This window comes from Pinus tabuliformis, chromosome 6 (assembly GCF_031772625.1).
Source record: "Pinus tabuliformis cultivar Carrire ecotype Pingquan chromosome 6, CPIR1, whole genome shotgun sequence".
Taxonomy (NCBI): Eukaryota; Viridiplantae; Streptophyta; class Pinopsida; order Pinales; family Pinaceae; genus Pinus; species Pinus tabuliformis.
The window spans coordinates 411,779,295-411,789,602 of NC_142292.1; positions in this window are offsets into that span (position 1 = coordinate 411,779,295).

Below are 10,308 nucleotides of genomic sequence, written 5' to 3' on the forward strand. Positions count from 1 at the left end.
TTTAACAATTGTATGTAGTTGAGAGTGTCACTCTAATTTCATATTAAATTACTTAGACAAGTTTCATACATGGTATCTATATATATATTTGTGGCTTCCCTACAATAATATATGTGAACCAAATTGCTTCACTTTAAGTAAATTATGGTTCCTTAATTGAGATGATAGGCCATGCAAGACTATAGCTAATCACGTCACTCATCAAATGGGATTAGTGAGAAATACTAAAAATAACAAAGTAATAGAGCCCAAAAATTCAGGTTGGGGAGATGAATAACCTAACATCATATCATTTATCACATCACTAATAGTGTAACTACTTGTATATGCTTCCCATGAAAACAAAGACCTATGCTAGGCATTTTTGTACTACATTCAGGGATACTCAAAACAAGTGGTTCGCCCATTTCTCATGTGAGACCAAGAGCTAGATATGTTTCCACCTTCAAAAGAGTAACCATGAAAGTCACATTAGATCTTTTGTTCAAAGGACCAATATTAAGAAAACCATTAAAAAGACACTTACATTGATGAACTATATCTTAAAATAAAAACTATTGTTATATTAAAAATAATAACATGTAGACTATTTCCACTATCTTGTATCATGAAAGTACAATAACTACCCTAGCAAAGACGTTAGGAGTAGGAGAGTTAGCACTCCTACACCCAGTAAACCACTAACATCTCTAACAAAACAATATGTAAGGAAGGAAAACTATAGTTTTATAGATGTAAAATTAAATTTTCAACAATTTTATATGTTTAAGAATGTCTATGTAATTTAGTATTGAACTCCTTAATCAATTTTAATACGTTTCAGCTGTGATATCATCCAAGTTGTGGATAGCCCCCCACATGAAATTAACCCATCCCTCCAATAATATATATCAATCAAATTGCTTCACTTCGGTATATCTCCGCAATAGATGTCAATAAAAGATTAATGCACCAATAGATGCCGTTGGTGTCAGCTGAGCATTCGTTTGAGCATTTCTTCCGATTTGTAGAATCTTCAAGCGTTCATTTGAGCATTTCTTCTGATTTGTAGAATCTTTACTTGATAGAACACCTGGAATCGAGGACAGGGGAGCTATGATAATCTTGTCTGATTCACGTTTTTCTCCGGATGCTGAAATGATTTCCTCAAGAAACGTTTGGGCTGTTGATCAGCAACACGATTTGGACTACATGTTTTCCGAGAACAGACGATCTGACAACAAGTCCAACTGGCATGGATCTGAATGGAGTACTCCTGTTTCCCATGCAGACACAGACGATCTTCCAAAGGTAACTATCTGTTTCTTTAGAGAAATTGTACATAGTTTCTTTGAGAACGTAGAGTTCAACCACTTAATCTAATTAAATGTTCTTCTCTGTTGTTTAGATTTTAGGGTTGACAGTGGACGAGTTGTTCTATCCTAAAGTGCCCAGGAGATTGAGTGGTAGCGGAGATTCTGGATTTCATTTATGTTATGGGGAGGTCAACAATGATTCCGGACTTCAAAGGGGATGCTCGGATGCGGAATTTGAAGATGTTGGATGGAGTGAAATTCCGGATGCTGAAATGATTTCGTCAAGAAACATCGGGGCTATTGATCAGCAACGCGATTTGGACTACTTGTTCTCCGAGAACAAACGACGTGACAAGTCCAACTGGCATGGATGGAGTGAAATTCCGGATGGTGAAATGATTTCGTCAAGAAACATTTGGGCTATTGATCAGCAACGCGATTTGGACTACATGTTCTCCGAGAACAGACGATGTGACAACAAGTCCAACAGCCATGGATGGAGTGCTCCGAATCTTTCCGATGCCGAGACGGAGGATCTTGCTAAGGTAACAACCGCAAAATAAATTGCACGTAGAAATGTGTTTCTTTATAGACGTAGAATCTGTTTCTTTATATAAATTGCACGCATCTTCTTTGAGACCATAGAATGCAGCGATTAAATCTAATTGACAGTTCTTCTCTGTTGTTTAGATACTAGGGTTGACAGAAGAGAACTTGTTCTATCTGCAAATGCCCAAGATATTGAGCGCTAGCAGAGATTGTGGATTTCATTTATGTCATTCTGGATTTCGAAGGAGCTGCTTGGATGGTGATTTTGAAGACCCTTTTGACGAGATTCAAGATCAGTTGAGTGGAACAAAAGCATGGGCAGAGCCATGCAGCGACTGTAACGACATTGAGCAAGAAATAGGTGATGGGCAGGAGTTTGAAGACACTGTCGAGTATGAAGATGATGCATCGGTCGAATTTGAAGATGCCCTCGATGAGTTTGAAGACGATGCCGGAGAGTTTCATGAGGATCACTATCAAGATTGTTACGAAGAATTTGACCGTGAGTCTGTTTAGGTTCAGAGAAACGTTAACATTGACGTGGAACAACGTCTGTTTATGTGAATTTATAATTTAGTTGGATCCGTTCGGTAATTCGTTTTAATATTTGTGACGATTATGAAATAAAAAATGTACGGGTGAATTTAGATTCAGAACCGCGATTTTAATTAATAGTGGGATGTCTTTTTAATTATCGAGAAGAACTCTTCAATTTTGATGAGAAAACGTGGGAGGTATTTCTCACAGACTATTTTAGTCTAGTTAAAATATTAATCATTCATTCATTTCATGTTTACGAGGATTGTGGAATAAAAAAATGTATGTATAAATTTAAATTCAGAACAATTTGAGAAATCTTTTTTATTATGCAACATAATAGCTCATCCTTGAGAAATGCATAACAAAAACTGATGGAGTTATATTGGATAAACAAAACCTTTACTGCACGGGTTGTTAAGTGGAAGAATAGACCACAGGCACATATTTTGCACAAACAAACTATCATGGACGAGAAGCTAGACAATATTTTCAGAGAAATCTTGCACATAAAGATTATGTTCAATAATCCAGTGGACTCATGAGTACAATTAATGAGTACTCATGACTAATGTTTCCTGTGTATTTCGTTCTAGTAGCAGGAGTGCTGTCCAAGGCTCCTCCATCCTCAACGGGATGTCCTTTCTTTTTTTGTCATTAGAATGTCTAGTTTCCCATATCAGTTTTAGTATTTAGATATACAACACTTACAATTATTATGACATATGAACTTAGGAAAACCTAATTTCCTACTTGGTAGGGCACTCTGCAGCATGTACTGTTTTTCTCCCATATTCGTGTATTCATATAAAGGTACCTAGCTTAAAAAATAAAAATAAAAACAAGTTTCGAATCACTTCGTCGCAAGCCACAATCAGTGTTGCTGGTACTTCCCCTTTTATAAGGGGAGAGTGGGGTTTGTTAACATATTTTGCGTTGTTAACATGATGATCATATTGTTACAAAGTTGACGGTGGGGTTTGTTAACATATTTTGCCTTGTTAATATGATGAATATATTGCTACAAAGTTATTCAGCTTAAACGATACCAAAGAAAAACGCGTTTTTAAACACGGATACAAAAGGTTTCTTTATAAGGTTCTCAATATATGTTCATGTCTTTCAAATAAAGGTGATAGAAGAAAGTTGAAAGAATGCCATTCTTATTAGAAGAATCATGGCGCGTGGTGCAAATTCCTTGTACCCCAATGTATGCTTCCTTTGCAGATAGGATCACTGCATAAGGTTTGTTTTTTTTTAAATCAAAACCCACTTAAAACAACTTCAATGGTCAGCGTCATTCACTAAAACCACTTTCCTTTCCAATCCCTTCTCCAAATACGGCTCACTTTATTTATTTATTTATTTTTCCTAAAATTGAATTAATAAATGAGTGTTAATTTATTTATTTTAAGAGATAAGGTGGTGTGTAGTTTTAATATTGAGAAGTAGTTACATTTCCCATACTTGTGTTAGCCATACTACATTACTCTTTGAAGATTACTTAGACGATGGAGTTATTTAATTGTGCACAAACATTGCTATTGTTGTATAAATCAATATGGTGATAGTGAAAAGATTTGTCTTACATACATAGGTTTATTTATGGAGAATAGTTGATACTTAAATGGTTTTTAGGTATGTTTAATGTTGGTTTTGATTATTACTTTTGAAGATGTTAATATTGTATTCGTATGGAATTCAAATTTGATAGATTATTTAACTTAAATGTATAAATTATAATAGTTCACACATTGTTATTTATCTTTGGGAAGTTCATATTATATAGGGTCATAAATCTTAAAAGGATACAAAATCATAATTTTTTAAAATTTTTGTTGTTTATGTCCAAAGGTATCATAAATCTAAAAAGTCATTTGAATTTATCAATCATGTTATTTAAAAATAAATTAAGGTCCTATGATTTTTTCTTAAACTAACGTATACACATATGCAACTTCACCTTTCAAAAGTCACACATAGCTTCAAAATGTCCTTAAAAATATAAATGTGTACAAAATGGTGAGTTTTTATCTCGACTCGATCATTATATTTTCTTCATCCACTTGAATGCTTTCACAAAAGAAAAATTAGAGGAACGAACTCATAGGATCATTTCTACTGAAATTTGTCTATTTGGGGTATGAAATCATTTGGAAGTACATGGAGGTATGAAATGACATTTTTAGGGTGAGGGTTTTCTCCTAAACCATTGCATCCCACAAAACTATTCTAAATTGTCATACCTTTCGAGTGCCACAAGAATCGCCATGACTGGAGTCTGTATTGAAAATTTATGTCACCTAGAAGTTGAGTTTCCTATCTTGAAAACCATAATCATGTTAGCCCCTATTATTCATGCAATATGTGATTTCCATGTTATCATGATGAATAAGACTCTAAAAGCGTTAATATTGTAATATTAGTTAAGAGTTGGAGTTAAACATAACTATTAGTAGGATATTGGGTTGTGTTATGTATAATTTCCTGTAGATTCACAAGCTCATACAATTTACTAAAGCACGCGACTAGAATGTACTTCTACTTTCAACCAGTGGAAACCAATAGATCGAGGAAATAAATATGAACAAGAACAAGACAAATCAATGGCACATAGGACAATAAGTTTTGCTCACGAAAGCCACTTCTCAAAACACTGCCTATGTATATTGCATTAAATAAAAAACATGAGTGAAGATACTAGGCTTTTTCTCAAAATAACAATTACACACAAGTATGCTCAACTATCTTCTTCACAAGCCCACTCTTAGGCAAACACTTAGCCAACTTACACTTCTTTCGAAAACTGTGAAAACAAACATAGGTCCTTTTGTGATTGCATGCATGAGATTTACAACTCAGTAAATCATACAATTTATTGTACATTATGCCTACACCCTTGTCTCAACTGGGTCTTTCTCTAAACTCACATGCATGAGTTTCTCATGAGGGAAAATTCAGTTAATCGGAGTAACACTTGTGGATGCACGAGTGCACCAATTAACTATTAGTCCTCTATTAGTTCCACGAACAATTAGAACTAATTTAACTAACCATAACTAAGTAAATTGACTTATCTAATTACAACTTAACTTAAACTCATATTTGACCCCTAAAATTTAGGGAGAACATGTACATGACATCCAAAAGACTTCCAACTCAAAATTCCTAAGCTAATTAACTCAATTAAACTCAATTAACTATTTACAAGTTGTTATGAGAATATAATTCGATTTTAATTCTCAGTTTAATCCAAGGACAAATTAAAATGGAATTTCTTGTTAGCATTTCTCAACACTCCCTCTCAACAAGAAAGGGATTATCAGCTACCCCAATCTTGTCTTTGTGATACTTCAATTTACATCTTGAAAATTCCTTTGTCAAAATGTCATTATCTTGCTCCTCCATGGGAATGTACTCTAACAACATGATCTGCCTCCATACACAATCTCTGAGATGATGATATCAGATATCAATATGCTTGGACCTATCATGGAAACCTAGATTTTTAGAGAGTTTGATACAACTTTGATTATCACAGTAAATCAATGTTGCATCCATCTACTAACCAAACAGATGAAACAAGATCTTCCTAATCTAGATGTGCTCACATGCTTCCTCACTCGCAACCATGTACTCGCAAACCTCCTTGCAAGATTTGATGAGATGTTCATCACCCGTTTCTATGAGATCATGGACATAAAGCACAATGATCAACAACTTACCTTCCACCACTATGTGGCACAGGTTTGGATCCACTTCACTCTTTGTGAAGCCCAACCCAGTGAAGTAGTTGTCTATACTGTTGTACCAAGCATATGTTCTTTCTTCAGCCAATACAATGGTCTCTTGAGATGACACACATGTGATTCATGGTCAAAGGTTTCAAAACCTTCAAGCTGCTCAATGTACACCTCTTCCTCAATTGAGGCATTAAGGAAGGTTGTCTTCACATCCATCTAATATATCTTCCAACTCATCTACGCTAATAATGCCTATGTAGATCTGATCGATGAGTACATTGCAATAGGAGCAAAGGTCTCATCATAGTTAGCCCCCTCTACCTGTGAAAAGACACGGGCCAAAAATCTAGCCTTATGCTTCTCCACACCACCATCTTCAGCTTTTTTTAGCTTGTAAAGAAAACCACAAACTTATGCATGGACTCACGAAGGAATTATCCTCGAGTCTTCAGACCACATCCAAAACAATGTTACGAACTATTGGGTAATACTCCTCTACCATTACATCAACCCAAACTGATTGCTGCACTGCTTCCTCAAAGGAATATGGCTTTGTCACAACACATCTGCTCATAAGAGCAATGTATATAGTGTACCTGTCACATGACCTCCTCTGTGTGCACTGTGATGTGGGTGATCCCATATTCTCTATAGCATCGGAGAACAATCTATTTGCCTCTTTGGTGTGCTCTCTCCCATCTTTAGAAGAATCTGCCTGAGTGGATGTCTTCACTCTTGGATCATGTACATGTAGTTGATCCACATCAATCTGAGGCTCTTGAACCTGAGGAGCTAAAAGCTCCTCAACCCCATGTAGTTGAAGCTCCCTCTCAAGGGAAACTTGCATGGACTTCTCCTCATTGATTCTGACATTCTTGCAAACCAATGTCATCCTACTGGTTGACAAGTACACTTGATAGCTTTGAGATGTATCAATGCACCCCAAAAATATCCCCAAATCCATTTTTAGCTCAAGCTTCTTTCGTGCATCTTTGGTCACATGGAACTATACCAATGACCCAAAAATCTTGAAGTGACCAACATCTGGCCTCCTTTTGGAATAAGCCTCCTCTAGTGCCTTCATCTCAAGAATCCTATGCACGATATAGTTCTGAACATAAAACATTGTGTTGCATGCCTCAGCCAACAATTTTAGTGTGAGACCCTGATCATTTAACATCACCCTCGTTGCCCCTAAAATTCTTCTATTATTCCTCTCAGCCACCCCATTCTAGTGAGCATTATGGGATGTTGTCAACTCCTCTCTAATCCCTTTTGCTGCATAGAAATTCTTAAATTTGTTTGCGACATATTCACCACTATTATCACTCCATAGACATTTAACCTTCTCTCCCTACTCTCTCTCCATGGAATTATCCTCTGGTCTTGAGACCACATACAAAACACTGTTATGAACTATGGATTCATACTCCTCGACCATGGCATCATCCCAAAACAGCTTCTACACTACTTCCTCAAAGGAAGATGGCTCTGTCATAACACATCCGCTCATAAGAGCCATGTATCTAGTGTACCCGTGCAGTGACCTCCTCTATCTACATTGTGATGTGGGTGCTCCCACATTCTCTCTAGCATCTGACAACAATCTATGCACCTCTCTCTTGTGCTTTCTCCTATTTCTAGAAGACTCTTCCTCAATGGATGTCTCCACCCTTGGATCATCTACATGTGGTTTTTGTACATTAGTTTGAGGCTTCTCAACCTTATGAGCTAAAATCTCCTCAACCACATGTAGCTAAAGCTCCCTCTCAAGGGAAACTCATATGGCCTTCTCCTCATCGAATCTAACATCCTTGCAAACCACTATTATCCTACTAGTCGGAAAGTACACTTAATAGTTGTGAGGTATATCAGTGTACCCCACAAATATCCCCAACTGTAATTTGGCCTCAAGCTTCTTTTATCCATCTTTGGTCACATGGAAATATATTTTTCACCTAAAAATCCTTAAGCCACCAACATTTAGCCTCTTTCTGGAATAAGCCTCCTCTAATATCTTCATCCCAAGAATCCTATGCGGGCTATGGTTCTAAAAATAAACCATTGGGTTTCATGGCTTAGTGCATAAGTTTTCTCAGAGACCCTGATAATGGAACATCGCCCTGGTTGTCCCTACTATGCTTCTGTTCTTTCTCTCGGCCACCCCATTCTGTTGAGGGTTATTGGGTGTCGTGAACTCCCGTTTAATCCCTTCCATTGTACAAAAGTTATTAGACTGATTTGCGACATACTCACCACCATTATCAACTCGAGAGAGATTTAACCTTCTTTCCCTACACTGTCTCCAGCAATGCTTTAAACTCACAAAACTTTATGAAGTTTTGATCCTTTTTCTCCATAAAAAATATCCAACATTTTCGAGAAAAGCTATCAACAGATATAACATAATACTTGTGTTTGGTCATGGATGTTGTCAAGAATGATCCACACACATCTGAATGGACTTCCTCTAAAATAATATCTCCTTAACTATCTCTGTCGTTCAAGTAAGACTTTGTGTATTTACCCAAAGTACACCACTTGCATGTATCAACCTTCTCTAGCATATCTTTGGGAAAAGTGGTGGAGATCTACTGCATTATCTTCAAAGCCCCATCATGAAAGTGGCACAATCATCTATGCCAAAACTCGCCAATGTCTTGTCTCTACACCATATATAATTTCGTGCTCAAGGAAGAACAACCCTCTACCTCCAACTCATAGAGATTCTTCACTTGAATCCCTCCCTTTTTTACTCGACCCATAGCTATGTGTCAAAGGAACACCTTTCCTTTTGAGAAGATCACATCATAGCCTCTATCCTCAAGCATGGTAATGGATACCAAGCTCTTCTTTAACCCGAGTGCATACATACCATTCTTCAATCTGAGTGGAGCCCCACACTCCCTCCACAAAATAACCATGCCCAATCCAATAACACTATACCTCTTGTCGTCACCCATCTCAATATGCATCTCAAGATCTTTCCCCTCCAAGTCGCTGAATAAATCCTTGTCACCAGTCATGTCGAATGAAGATCCACTTTCTAAGTACCATACACTTCCCATCACCAATGACATCATGCATGTAATGAGGGAAACGTACATTTCGAGTTGAGAAGCCAAAGCCTCAGCCTCCTTAGGACTCCATCTTGGAATTCTTGAGTGGACAATTTGTAGAAAAATGGCCCAGCTCATGACAATGCAAGCATTTCACTTTCTTCATGTCTTTCTTCTTCCCTCCATGACAATAATCCGATTTCGAATTGGAACCTTTCTCTTTCCCCTTATTTTCATTAATCTCTAAGGCACAATTCTCTACTTTTAGTATCAAACAGTGCATGAGAGTGTGTTTCCAAGGATAGAAGCAGCTAAGAGATCCAAAGAAGCATGGAAAACTCTCAAGATAGCCTATCAAGGCATGGAGAAAGTGAAGATAGCAAAACTAAGGTTACTGAGGAGAGATTTTGAGACTCTCTGCATGAAGGAGTCAGATAATATTGACTCATTCTTCACACATGTGATTGGTCTGGTCACACAGATAGGGTCTCATGGAGAGATTCTTGAAGAAATGAGGATTGTGGAGAAACTATTGAGGATCTTACCCTCAAGGTTTGATGTGATTGTCACCACCATAGAAGAGACAAAGGATCTCACAAACTTCTCAGTTGATGAACTACATGCATCATTGATAACACATGAGCATAGATTGAGTAGAAATGAAAACTAATCTCTAGAGCATGCCTTTAAGACCCAGATGTTCTTTGGAAGAGGAAGAGGTCAAGGCAGAGGAAACAAGAGTGAAAGAGGCAGAAGCCAAAACAAAGGTGGAAGAAACAGTCCAACAAATGCTCAAGGAAGAGGCAGCAATCCAAATCAGAACCAAGGCCAAGGAAGAAGCTAATAAAGTGGACAACATCATGCTCAAGGAAAAAGGTATGATAAATCCAATGTCCAATGTCACTATTGTAAAAAATATGGGCATTATGCAAATGAATGTAGGAAGAAGCAGCATGATATGAATAATAGAACTAGTGTAAATTTCACTAGAGAAAATATCAGCCAAGATAATTTGTTTTTAGCCTGTAATATGACTGAGGAAAAGAGTGAAGATGTATGGTTTCTAGACTCCGGTTGCAGTAACCATATGACAGGAAACACATCCCTGTTTTCTATGTTAGAGTA